At 38.8% G+C, this 14,588-nt stretch overlaps 1 long non-coding RNA gene and 1 pseudogene across 1 annotated transcript; both read right to left on the bottom strand.

Annotated features, from left to right (window-relative positions):
* Nucleotides 1-4,466: 4,466 nt before the first annotated feature.
* Nucleotides 4,467-6,319, bottom strand: LOC140507836 (inosine-5'-monophosphate dehydrogenase 2 pseudogene; annotated as a pseudogene).
* A 1,721-nt stretch (nucleotides 6,320-8,040) lies between these two features.
* LOC140505975 (uncharacterized) lies at nucleotides 8,041-9,515 on the bottom strand. The gene is made up of 2 exons (XR_011967720.1): nucleotides 9,295-9,515; nucleotides 8,041-8,237 (listed from the first exon to the last, which is right to left on the bottom strand). It is a non-coding gene; the product is annotated as an uncharacterized lncRNA (long non-coding RNA).
* Between the last annotated feature and the right edge of the window lie 5,073 nt (nucleotides 9,516-14,588).

A 14,588-nucleotide genomic window follows, 5' to 3' on the forward strand; every position in this document is an offset into this window, starting at 1 on the left:
CTCCTCAGTTTGACATTTAAAGCCCTTCACAGTCTGGCTCAAGCCTAACTTTCCATATTTATTTAATGATTCCCCTTTATACCTATTCTATATTCCAGTTGGCTTACTTGCTAGTCTAACTCCTCATTCCATTTCCTGTCCTTATGTTTTTACAAAGTCTGTCCTACATACCTGGTAGGCAATCTATCCTCATTGCTATTTCTGAAAATCCATTGCTAATGCTTTCTCCAACCTTATACTATCTTGTATTTGTATATCAGTGTAGATGTTATATCCTTCCCCAACAGAATGTAAACTCCTTGAAGTCAAGGATTCTTTTTCTTTTTTCCCTTTGTCTTTATAGTCCTAGCATAATGACTTACACATATTAGGAACTTAATAAATATTCATTAGATGACATGACACAAAATTAAGTTTCCTAATTAAAACTCTCCAAGTTGGAATGGGCTGTCTTGGGAGGAGTATTATAAAGTTTAGATGAGATAATGAATATAAATCACTTTGCAAACCCTAAAGCGCTATATAAATTCCAGTTTCTATATTTCTTCATTTCTTGAGCTATCTACTGTACTCTTGCTAAGCTCTCTGGGAAAAAAAAAAGTATTCACCTATTTTTAAGTTTAATCTACAATATTAATACTTTCTTAAGTCTATACAATCAACAAAACAAGTCAATTCCTAATTTGAAGGGATTCTTTCTCAGGTATAAATGTTAACTCTGAAAATTTAGCAAGCAGCTATCACAAGCTGGTTAGAGCTGCCTTCAGCACACCCTCTACTTGGGAGAACACTACAAGAACTCTAGCAGAAGCTGGATGGCCACTTGCAAGATAAATTGTAAATAATATTCGTGGGTGGGTACCAATTTAATGAAGTAGCTTCTGATGTTACTCTGCTTCATAGTTCTTTGTCGCTGCAATTATGTTTACTTACTTTGATAATAAACCTGTGGTATCACATTTGAGGGCAGCTAAGTGATGCAATGCATATATGGAATGACAGCCTTGGACTGAGGAAGAGCTAAATTCAAGTCTGGCCTCAGACACTTCCTATATGTGTGACTTTGGCAAGTCACTTAACCCTGTTTGCCTCGGTTTCCTCATCTGTAAAATGAGGAAACTGGAGAAGGAAATGGCAAACCACTCCAGTATCTTTGCCAAGAAGATCCCTAATGGGGTCACAGAGTCAGACGCAACTGAAATGACTGAACAACAACAACACTATATTTGAAGTTATTGCTATTTAATCAACTTACACAAATACCTAGTTTATCAAAAGAAATAACTGGGGCATGAATTTCATTTATTCACTTGTATATTTCTTGATCCCTGGGAATCCTGAGGAACCAATGTTAAATCAGCACAGAGGTTGTTATATTAGACCAACTGGTTGATCCTCAATGACTGGTCTACCCACAAAGATGACTACAAGACTTGCCTGAATCACCACACTGGGCTTTTTCAAGGTGTATACACATGTCTAGTCTTGATAAGTGTCTAGGCAGATCTGCAGGAATTGCTGGTGAAGACAGGTAATATTATCAGAAGGTATTGATTCAGCTTTGAAGCCATCAAAGACTAAGGAGCTCATGCCTTAGGCTGTGTCATCATTGTGCCTTGCCATTGCTAATTCCCTAATCCCGTTCAACACAACTTTGCCAACTTCAGTCTCACACTAGCAACACTAATATCACCACTACCGAGGGAGCTATTCACCCCTAGGAAGTGAAAAGTAGGATTCAGAAGACTTCTTGCTCAAATTCTACTTCAGGTATATACTAGCTATGTGATCCTAGGAAAATCACTTAACCTCAATCTGTCTCATTTTTCTCATCTGTAAAATTATAATAATAATAATAGCATCTGCCTCCCAGGATTGTTGTGAAAATCAAATAAAATAATATTTGTAAAGCACTTTGTAAACCTAAAGGGCAACATAAATGTTATGTATGATGCAATATATGTAAATGCTATTGGTTGGTTGTTGTCCTTTGTCTTCGAAGAGGACCAAAATGACATCACCATTGTAAAGTGAAATTTCAGTGTGTCCAACTGTGGTTGATCAGAGCAATATGAGCTCGGAATGCTCACCACAGGTTGGGCACAGATAGTCTGTATGAGTATTTGGGGTGGATATCCCAAATTTGTGCATCCTGCATTTACTTAGTGCTGTCTCAATTCTACTTTGCTCAAAGAGCGCAGCACCTTTTCTTATGTGGGCACGCCATACTGAGCGGTCCTGTGCCAGTGTCTCCCATGTTGCACAGTAAAATCCAAAGTTCTTGAAAGAGACCTTGGGAGAGTCCTTGTATTGTTTCTTCCGGCCACTGTGATTGCTTGCCCCAAGCAAGTTCTCCATAAAATAGTGTTTTTGGCAAGTGTAAATTTTGCATTTGAACAATGTGGCCAGCCCATCAGAGTTGCGCTCTCTGAAGCATAGTTTGAATGCTTGGCAGTTTAGTTCAAGTAAGGACTTCAGTGTCTGGTACCATATCCTGCCAGGTGTTCATCAGAATCTTCCTAAGACATGGGGTGTAGGGTGTGTTCAGAGAGGACCAGTACCTTTGGTGTGTGATGGCTACCAAGCCCTTTTTGGGGCTCTTCCCACCTTTGGTGGCCACCTGTTCTGCCTAACTCTGACCTGTGGCTTCAAGAAGCTGCAGCATGTGTAGAGGCCATTTTGGCAGATGGGCCAAATCAGATTGAGGGTAACCAAGGGTTCTCAAACCCATTGGTGTGTTGGGGGCTGCCTACCCCAAGCATTGTAAATGCTACATATTGCTGTTGTTACTAGAAAAGGCTAGAGATTCCTCTACTAACCAACCTTCCTAAACTTGATTCCTGTTCTCCTGGGAAGGTTCTAACAACTTTCCTAGGACTATAGTTGTTATTTAGATTCATTCATTCCTATGTGAATTGACTTTAAAAAATCTTATTGCTCCTTTTTTAAAAATATCACTGTCACTTCCTAATAATTTTCCTATAGTAGTTAAGTGAAATACACCACCATTAATCATGTCTGAAAGAGTATATGTAGCATTCCACATCTGTCATCTTCCTATCAAAATCAGAAAAATATTTATCATAATAAGTTTTATGAAATCAAGATTGGTCATTACATTAATCTAAATACAGATTTTTTTAGTGTTGTTTTCCTGTGTTATTGTTTTTAGTGTTGTTTTCCTTTAAATAACTATAGTTTAGGGCATTACACTCTTTACTAAGCTTTCTTTGCTCAGCATCAATTCAAATAATACATTCCCAAATTTCTATGAATTTATTTATTGATTCTTTAAGTAACTTTTTGGCTTCCTTCAAGCCCTAGCTAAAATCTCGTCTTGTATAGGAAGCCTTTCTAGATCCCCCTTAGTACTAATGTTTTTCTTCTGTTGATTATGTCCAATTTATCCTGTTTATATCTTGTTTGTTTGTATGTTGCTTCCCCTCATTAGAATGATAGCTCCTCAAGGGATGGAATTATCTTTTTACCTCTCTCTGCATCTCCAGAGCTTAGCGAAGTGCCTAGCATATAGTTGGTGTTTGTTCTTCATTTTCAAAGAGGACCAGGATGATGTCTTGACTCGTGAAAGAATTGGATTTCAGTGAGGCAGATTTATATGCAGTCATCAGTCTCATTCTCTCTTCCATAGTTGTCCAAGTTCAGTGGTAACACAAAAGTCAGGATGCCTGGCTATAGCCAGGAATGCAGTGTATGATCTAGGTGTCTTTGATGTCTGACCGAGCTCTAAGCACTCCACAATGCCTGCTTCAGCCACCTTCATAACTGCTGGAACGAACTCTTTTCATCTACTCATTCAGCTGGAGGAAGATTTCACATGCTCAGGGTGGACATCCCCCTAACTCATTAATGGGTTTGTTGTTCATCAATTACCCTGAAACTGGTTTCACCCATCTTCAGAGGTGGTTTGCCAGGATGTGACCATTGCATATACTACAACTGCTTGGAGCCCCAGGTGAGAGGTGGATGACAGGTGGACACCTAAAGTACATGAACGACACTGAAAAGGACCTGGCGAGCCTTCACACCAGAGGTGCTAGTTCTCCTTGAACACCCATACACCCCAGCATATTGTAGGAACTTAGTAATGTTTACTGACTGACTGATTCTATTGTGCCTAAGTTCTAGGTGTGGTCAAACCTGGAAAATTTAGTCTGATTCTGTCTACTCAATTGTTTGAAATATGGAAGTATGACAGGATACAGCATACAGCCCAGAACACAGGCAATGTTTTTTTCTTCTCCTTTTTCTCCTCTCATGACTTCATTCATCACTGCCTCCAGCTGAGTAAAACAGTAATAGATCATTTTATCTTGTAGCTGCATTGATGTTATCAAGGTTACTGACATAATGAATAAAAAATGCTATTGATTTAAATCAACACAATTTTTTATATCTGGCTTTTTATTGAAAAACCTAGAGAGGGAGAGGTGAGAGGCAATAAAAGCAAACAAGGCTACTTCTCAGAAGAGTCACTTCTCATGTGAATGGAATCCATGGACACCTCCTTTCACCTGAGAATATGACAGTTCTTTTCTCAAATTTCAGCCCCCTGAGTACATCAGGGCTATAACTTGAGTTACACTCTTGGTACCAGTAGTTTGACAGGAGTGCTGGATGTCAACAATAAAATAGGGAACAAGTTTGAGGATGGACTCTTGTCCTGCATGCCCCAGACACCCCTTGAGCCATTTTGATTTTGTCTGCTTCAATGAAGTAATGGTTCTGGATGCCAAGGTTCTTGTCCGTGGCATTGAGGGAGCCCATGCCCTCGTATTTCTTTAGCCAGATCCCATCAGAAAAATACTTGCCTGGGGCCTCCGTGGTTGCTGCCAACAGAGAGCCCATCATCACTGTGGAAGCTCCAAGGGCAAGGGCTCTGGTGATGTGACCTACGTTTTGGATGGCGCCATCTGCAATGACAGGGACCCTAAAGTGCCATGCATATTCTGAGACCTTGTATGCAGCTGTCACCTGAGGCCGCCCGCATGCCAGCACTTCTTGTGTGATGCAGATGGAGCTACTACCCATGCCAACACTTAGGGCATCCAGTCCAGTATCAGTGAGGATTTTTGCCTGTGCAGCTATCTCCACATTGCCACTAATAACATGGAAGTTGTTATATTTCTTCTTGATGTAACTGATCATGTTAATTTGGGAAATGGAGTTTCCTTGGGAAGAGTCCAGAATGACTATATTGACACCAGCTTGAGCCAGCAAGTCAAGTCAATACCTGTCATCCTCATGGGTACCAATGACTGCCTGCATGAAAGCTACTTCTTGGTATCTTTGGATGCCAGGGAATAGTCCCAATTCTCCTTCATGTCTGTGCAGGCATTGACAGCTACTAGCTCATCATCCTCATTTATAATGGGTAGCTTCCCTTTCTTGCCCCACTACAAGATTTCATTGGTTTCCTTTAACATGACTCCTACAGGAGCCACCACTAGATCTTCCTGCCTGGTCATGATCTCACCCAGGAAATAGTCATGTTCCTCCTCCTTGAGAAAATCAATGTCACAAGAGGAGATGATGCCCACTAGGCAGGTGTCCATCTTGCCATTGTTCATGTTTGGGATTCCACAGAAGCCATGCCTTGTCTTGGCTTCAAACACATCTCTGACTTCATCTTTGGAGCTCAGGACCACAGGATCAGTGATGAAACCCTACCCATATTTTTCTACTTTGTGTACTTCATTGGTCTGGAATTCTGGGCTGCGGTTATGATGGATAAAGACAATATTTTCTGAGAGCACCATGGCTATAGCCATCCTGATCTCAGTGACTGTGTCCATTGGGGAAAAAACAAGTAGGGTCTTCAGGGATATCTTCTTGGTAAGTGCTGAAGTTAGGTCTACTTGGTCTGTTGTGAAGTCTATCTAGCCTGGGAGGATGGGGAAGTCATTGTACTTGAGTCCATCTCCACAACTGAAGAGCTGCTGCACCATGAGCCCGTTATCTGGAATGCAACAAGTGCCACTACTGGCAGGGATCAGACAGACAGAGGGGTAGAGGGAGGTGGGCCAGGCTGGTGGGATACCTGTGTAGAACAGTGTGGTCTTGATGCTTCTCTCACCCTTCAATGCATTTTCTAAGGTAAAACTATTGGTAAATAAACTTTTGAAATTACATTTATATAATTTGGAACAATATAATGAAATGGCATTTAGATAGAGATTACATTCAGTGAACTACCTATTGAAAGTTAAATAACCCCCTCCAAGATGAAAATGACCTTTCCTTCAAATGTTGCCTACTACTTTGCTGAGATCTCTTTCCAACTTTTTACTATCATCCCCATAGTTTCCATATATCTTCTTCTTTCAATATATCATAATTCCCTTAAGAGCACAGTCTGTGACCTAGTTATCTTTGTATCCTCGAAACCTAGCAGAATACTTCTATATATGATAGTGTATTAAACATCAGTCAGAAAAATCTGCATTTGCATACTACCTCAGACACTTACTAGCTGTGTGACCCTGGACAAATCACTTATTTGTTTGCCTTGGTTTCCTTATCTGTAAAATGAGTTGGAGAAGGAAATGGCAAACTACTCTAGCCAAGAAAACCCCAAATGGGGTCACAAAAAGTCAATCAAAATTGAAAAATGACTGAATATCATTAGGTGAGCCAATATCATACCAATTAAAATTGAAGAGGGTATTTGAAATAATTATACTCAACCCAATAAACTTTGTAACCAAAAATAATTAATACATTGGATTTGGAATTGTAGGGATCTTATAGATGAGCTGATCCAATTCCCCTCTTTTACAAATAAGATGATTAAAGCCTAGAGAGGTTAAGAGATTGATCCAAGGTCATACATACAGTCAGTTAAGTGGCAAAGTCAGAATTCACTTCTAGGTCTTCTGCCTGCAAAAGAGATTTTCCTTCTACTATACTGTATATGCTCAGTCTCACTGAAAAATTCATATACATCAATGAAAATGCTATATAGGCATTATTTTCATACACAAAGAAAAGAAGTATCTCAAGAACTTTACAAAATGGATAAAAGTTTGATCTTGACAATGCTTAAAATTTGTTCCTACAACAGGAATACCTCCCTTTAAACAAAATAATTTTTCTAGAAATTGGAGTACATGTTTTTAATAAATTCATAAGATTATATATTTAAAGCTGAAATAGACATTAGGGATCATCTAACCCAATATCTTAATTTTACAAACGAGGAAACTATGGCCCATAGAGATTTTTTTTGCCCAGTGGTCACATAGATTATAAAAATCAGAGCCAGGATTTGAATCTATGTCCTATGACACTAAATGTGATGCCTTTTAAACTATAGCATTACCCATTTAAAGGCAAAAGACAGTGTGGTTCCTATGACAGATTCTTCTGAGAAGTAAATTAATTAGCCCTTAACATTTTTTCCTTATTTTGATAATACTTCATTTTTCTTATAAAATGTTTGCTTAAAGTAAGGTTCATCATCCTTTGTTAGTCATTTGTGGAAACTAATTGGATTAGGCTCAAAAAATGTTTTTGATGTTAAAGGAATTGAAAAGTAAGTACTTAAGACATAGAGAGGGCAGCAAGATTTGTGGAAGGAGAGCAGACTCACACTGAGTGGTTCTAATGTATCAAAATGATATGGAGAAGAGGGTATGTTATATGATCATTACCATAAACAAGTTTTGACTGCCATCCCCTGGATGTGTAAGCCATTATCCAAACACAAGGGTCTTCCTTAGCAAAAGTTAATAGAAAGAGCACTGAATAGGGTCACATATCCCCAGGACCTAGGACAATGTTGGGCACATAGTAAAGACCTACGTAGTAGGTGTTTAATAAATACCTGTTAATTGATTGATATGATACGGGTTTGAATCCTGACTGGGAACAAGTCATTCATGTCCTAAGTTTTAGTTTCCTTGTCTATAAAAGGATTGTGCATAGTCACCAAGAAGAAAGAGCTTTGTAAACCCAATAAATGTATGCAAATGAAAGCTGTCACTACTTATAATGGAACAAAAATTATATTCTGATATGAAGTTAACGTGTAGATCTGGAGAAGCTCATTTATTTTACGTTCTTGCTCATGACGACATCCAGAGTAAACTCTGAAGTAGACTGAAGAAAGTAGATGGAAGCACATCAAGACTTCATTGTTTCCATCTGTCCCTTCCTTATTCCTCACCCAGCATCAGTGCCTGAGGCTTGAGTAATTTTGAACCATGTTTTCACCTGTCCTAAAACAAAGAGATAGGGAAAAGCATGCTCAGTGTATGTTCCTAAGCATAAAGTCTAACAAATAGAAAATACTTTCACGAAATCATAGCACATTAAACAGTATGGCCCTATATATTCAATCACCACTTTTCCTAGCAGTGTTTTTGAGGACAGCAACAGCATTAAGAAATAAAGATGCAGTTTGGTGTTGTAGGGAAAAAAACCACTGGATTTGGAGTCAGAATTGCTAGGTTTGAATCCTACTTCCTGTCTGTGATAAATGTGGGCAAATGGCTTGACTTCAAGGACAGTTTGGTAGGTTGAATCAAGACATTAACTTGGACAGAGTGAACCTGATTTCTAATTGCTACTCTACTACTTATTATCTGAGTAACTTTGGGAAAGTCATTCAGTGCCTCTGGACCTCAAGGTTTCCTCATTTGTAAATCAATAGTGTTGGACTAAATGACCTTTAGTGGTCCTTTCAGCTCTGAACCTATGATCTTATAAACTACAAAATGAGTGATTTCTACTAGATGCTCTTTCAGGTCACTTTCAAACATAAATCTTATAATGTACTTACAAGATTTATATTGCTACAAGTGACCATGAAATTTTAAGAGAAAGGAAAGTGCCTACTCTCCGAGAATTCTTTTTGAGCTAGCAGCATGCCCCACAAATTCAAGATAAATCAGGGTTTTTTTGTTTGTTTGTTTTTAAACCCTTCTCTGGTAAAAATAATAATAATGAAGAGGAGGAGGAAGAGGAGAAGGATGATAGTGACAATGATAGTAAAATAGCATTTTAGACCTTTCCGTATCCAAAATGTTAATATAACAAAGTGCTACTATTTTACAGATAGTTACAATAAGTTGGGGGTTGTAGGGGAAAGCTTGTCTGGATCTGTGACTTCATTATATAGGTTTCTTAATGTAGAAGTTCCCCTCACCATAACTGGTCAAAAACTTTTCTATAACCGTCTCAGAGAGTTGCCTGGAGGCATTAAGAAATCAAACAACTTCTTCAAGGTCAAACAGTTAGCTGAGAGAAGCAAGATTTGAATTCAGGTCATCCTACCTGTAAGGTAGACTCTTCACTATATTACTTAGTGTCCCTCAGTTCCTGTAATCAAGGCAATGAAAATCCAATCTCATTTTCTGAAGTAGATTGTTGAATTAGATGGCTTCTAAGGTTCATCAAGCTTTAAATTAATTATTCTATATATTTCTAAATTCACTGAGAAGATTTTAGTTGGTATTCCCTCCCTCAAAATGAAAAGGGAAAAAAAGCTACAACGCAGAGTCAGGCTCTCTTCTCAAAACTTTATGTATTTGTAGCTTGGAGATAGACGGCAGACGTCAGGGCTGTCTGGTGTAATCGTTAGCTCTTTGTTTTTCTGACTTAAAAAAAGCCCTTTGCCAACTAATATTTAAAAAGAATAAAAAGAGCCTACTATCTTTCTAAAATGTAATTAGTCCAGCTGCTTTGTTTCTTTCAACTTGGTATCCCTAGAAACATGGAAAGGAAGGGAGGAAACTGTCATCCTTCACTGATCCAATTTGTAAAAATTTGAAAGTAAGCCACAAGCTAATTGAATTGGCCTACGGCTCCAAGGAAACTTTAAACTATGAAATTCCTCTACTAATTTCAAGGCTTTTCAAAGTGTACAGCTAAGAAGATTATGAAAGAAAAAAAACCACCACAGTAAAATTGTTGAAGGACAAGAATCATTCTAAATGTCGAGGATGAAGAAACTTTGAAATGGAAGTCAGGATCCTGTTTTGTAAACTTGAAATTTTACTAGCTCAGCGCAGAGGCTTGGACAAGGCGCTTAAATTTTGTTGACCCAATTGAAAAACTGAGCCAAAAGTAAGTGACACAATTGTGAACATTAACACACACACACACACACACACACACACAACTCTGGAGCCTTAGGACATATCATGTACAGTGGCTTAAATGGTATCTCAGGATCTCAAAGATGACAGTTCAAAAAAGACAAGAGCAGTCTGAGACAACAAGCCAGGACCTTCATTTCGTGAATTCTCATCATAGTTTATGAGATTTACCTCCAAAACTAGCCTAGAGGACAAACCATCCACTGTTTCGTCTTTTGCCTTTGTAGCCCCCTGCATCCCCAATTGCTAGCAGATAGGATATATTTAATACATGCTCCCTCATTCATCCCAAGCTTTATTCTTCAGTTCCTGGAGTTCAGCTATAGATAAAACTTCATTTAGCACCTTTTTATGTTGTTGATCTTGTTGTTTGGGTGACAGGAATGGGGGCAGTGAGAGTAAGGTTGTTCTAGGACCTGAAATATCTTTGGTATGGAAACCAAAGATATTAAGACAAGAAAAAATTTCCTCTACCAATGCAGGTCAGCACCTATTCTGTAGTTTTCTAGGCTTAGAGAGGGATCTGGGATTACTGAGAGGTTGTGACTTGGCCAAGGTCACAGAGTCAGAGAACAGACCTGAACCCAAGCCTTCCTGACTTGGGGGGAGGTATCTCTATCCACTCTACCATGCTGTCTCTAATGAATGCTTTCCTAAGCAAAATACAAATTTGCTGAAGTGGAAGAAAGGGTCATAGTGCTCATAGTGATTTGCAAAAGCTTATTTCAGTCACAGAAGGCTTAGTTTGACACCACTCACAAACTGCCCAGAATAGCTAGCTATTCAGATGTGAGTCATCACTCCTCATGTATGTCTTATTTCCTCAAGGACACAGTGAGACCCTTGAGGCTTCTAGCTTTCACTTCTTTTTGGCCCCTCCCACTGGAGCCAGTTGCTGGCACAGTTCTGATACTTAGTAATTGAATATCCCATTGTTTTCCCACACGGACTCAAACCTCCCTCTCCTCCCAACTGTGTGTTGGTGAATTGGGCTAAACAAGTATGGAAAGACAGTTGTTGTATTTAAAATGATGACAACAAAAACTTAAAGTTTAGGACTTGCTGTTTTATGGTTGTATTCTGCCAGAGACTTTTTATTACTGTGTATTTAAATTAAGACATAATGTTTCTCTCTTTGTCCTTCTCCCCTTTTTCCCCCCCTTTCTCCTCCTTTTTTCTCTCCCTCTCTCCCTCTCCTACTTACCTTTTTCCCTCCCTCCCCTGCTCTCTCCACACACACCACACACACACACACACACACACACACACACACACACATATGCATATATATATATATATATATACACACAGAGATGGCTGTTGTATTTATGCGTGTGTGTGTGTACATATATAAATACAACCACACATAAAATTTAAATGGTAGATTTACTCTTTCCAATTGAAGGTCTCCTCCAAATATATAATTTTATATTGTCTCCCTCTCCTATATAATTTTATAGGGTAAAGACAGTGAATAGACCCGCAATTTTACTGCCAAAGGGAACTCCAAGACGAGGAGGTTTCCTCTACCAATGGCAGTCAGCAGCTTCTCTTCAAACTAAATTCTTAGAGGGCTGCCTAGAATACTGATTGGGTCATTCCTCCAAAGTCACACAACTAGTACATTATCAGAGGCAAGATTTGAACCCGTCTCCTATTCATTCAGCCTTGCGGCCTCTTTCGTAGCATTTAAAAAGACCAAGGTCTCCCACAGTATAGGGGCCATCTCCAGTTGTCCTGATCTATACTTTGTCATTAGGCCCAGAAGGCTCCAGAGGAGAAAGTGAGGCTGGTGCCTGCACAGCCCTCCCTCACTTAAATCCAGTTTACTTCCCTGTCATGGCATCACCTCCCTGATGTCATAGTCCTCTTCAAGAAGGAAGGATAAACAGCAATAACAACATTTACGGTATTCAGAAAGGAAAAAAAATTCCACAATCAGAATTAAGCAATTTAGTTAACATCTGATCTATCAAACAGAACTCGAGTTACTACTGCTAATTGAATTCATACAGAATTTCTTCTTTGTCTTAATCATTAGTCTGTGAGCTCCCTGAGGGCAGGGATTGTTTTCTTCCTTTCTTTGTATGTAGCTTAGGGCTTCACACAGTAAGAGGCTCATAGTTAACAGTAAATACTTGTTGACTGATTGATCATTATGTTAATTACATCAAGGCTGAATCCTATCTCTGCTGAACCAGCCACTCTTTTTCACATTAGAAACAGGTCAGATCATGGATAAAAATGAAGTAAAAATGCTTCGGTGCAGGACATTGGTCTAGAATTGATAGTGGTGGAAAGACTGTTTCCAGAGTTTTCTAACCTGTATAGAAGAGTTTGAGGCAAGATTTAAATTTTGTATTGTCAACCTGAAAGTTTGGTTAAAAAAGGCAAACAGGCATATATGTATGTGCGTGTGTGTATGTGAAGTGGACATTATTCCCCACCCCCCCAGAGCCCCTGGGTTGAGAAATGTCTGTTGAGTTTCTAGGCAGGGTTGGGCCTAGTAGCCACTTTCTGTTGTGCCCCTTCGCCTAGCAGCCACTCTCTGTTGTACCCCTTTGCCTGGCAGCTGCTTGGGCCCTCCTCTCTGTTGTGCCCCCTTGCCTAGCAGCACCTAGGAACCCCTGTCAAAACTGTTCTGTAAAAAATGTGTGCTGCTGGAACTGCAAGGCTGTACCGGGAAGTGCTAAGATGCTTAAAAGGCACACATACCTTTGTTTGGGGCTGCCTCCTTTGTGGACAGCCGCCGGCTAATAAAGATGCTCCCAAATTCTCAATTGACTCTTGCCTGTGCTTGTCTCGGTCCGTCCATTTCAGTATGTATGTATATATATGCATATTCATACATAAACATATATATGTGTGTATATATGTAGGATGTATATATGTGTGTGTGTGCATATATGAGTGTTGTGTGTATATATACATATACGTGTATGTGTGTGTGTATGTGTGTGTGTGTGTGTGTGTGTGTGTGTGTGTGTATTTATTGCCTTAAAGCTAGCAGTTACATGATCATGGAGCCAGAAAGAAACCTATAGTTGTCTGGCACAAGAATGACCAGGCTTAAATATACTTTACCATGAGAAAGGAGTTTTCTTAGTTGTGTAGGCTGTAAATACAGTGAGATAAGACAATTGAGAAGGTAGAGTCAGTTGAAAATTAAGATCCCAGGATGTCTGTTTTCCTCTGTCTCTTCATATCAAGATATGAAAAAACTCCTACCACTCTGGTTGTAGGCATCCTATCATAAACAGGTCTTTGAAGTTGCTGACACAGGAAAGGTTTTTTTTAGAGCAAGTCTGATTGATTAGTTCAGGCTTTGACCCTTATTAAAAGACCAAAAATGATATTAAATGTTATCAATATTTAGTGTACTTTCCATTGTACCACACAGAACAGTGATAAAGGATAGACATCCATTGACTTTTACTTTAGACACCTGAAAAGCTCATACTAACTCACATATAGGATGTAAATAATTTCAGCAGGGTAGAGGAATACAATAGAGATTATATGCCATATTCTGAGAACAGACTATCAGGCTCTAACTCAGAACTTATTTACTCTTCATTTTGATATAATTCTAACAGGTTTGATGATCTGTTTTCCCATTAACAGCAAATTAGACAAAAGCTAATTAAATGTGGGTGTGGGAAGGAGGCCAGAGGGAAGGGTAGTGCTGTAAGAAGCAATTAGCATCTGGCAACAAAAGAAACTACAAACACCAGAGAGGGGAACTAGAAAACCATAATAGTTGAGGTTCATTTAGTGTGGGAGCAATTAATCTCAGAGGACATCATTGCATTTTAACCCACCATAATAACTGGTGATCATAATAATGACCCTGAGTCATCAAAAATGAAAGTTAAATTACATCAGACTCTAAAATGTGCAATGGAATTTTTAGTGATTTGTATAAAAATATGATTAATTTTTTTATGTTCTGTAAAAAAAAAATAGAAAAAATGTTTTGCTACTCAAACACATAAACTTCTGTTTTTCTGGAAAATTAACTTAGGCGGATCTGATTCCCCAAAATGTCAGATAAATGAGGCATTGTTGTAAACAAAGTTGAGAAAAAATGGACCTCTCCACCCCTCCTCACTACAAGACCTGACAATCAGTTATTCTTTCCTGAAAAAGAAATGAATGTCTGGACACCGTATTGTTTTTAAACATGGAGAGAAGATTTAAACAGAAAGGTCTGACTTTTGTTTTTAAAAAGCAAAAAAGATTATCTTGGAATGAGGAAGCATTCCAAGAAGGACAACTCTAAAACTGAACTAAAGGTTTCTGGGAACCATGCCTAATGTGAAAAGAATTCAAAGAGTCCTCTAGATTTTCAAATCATTAGAGGGGGCCAATTGGTGTATAATGAGGTGTGAAATGGCGAATGGTAATCTCTACCTAGTGTATCACTCAGAAAATTATTTCCCTTAGGCATTTCAGAGTGCCAGACAGATA

Source organism: Notamacropus eugenii, chromosome 5, assembly GCF_028372415.1.
Source record: "Notamacropus eugenii isolate mMacEug1 chromosome 5, mMacEug1.pri_v2, whole genome shotgun sequence".
Classification (NCBI taxonomy): domain Eukaryota; kingdom Metazoa; phylum Chordata; class Mammalia; order Diprotodontia; family Macropodidae; genus Notamacropus; species Notamacropus eugenii.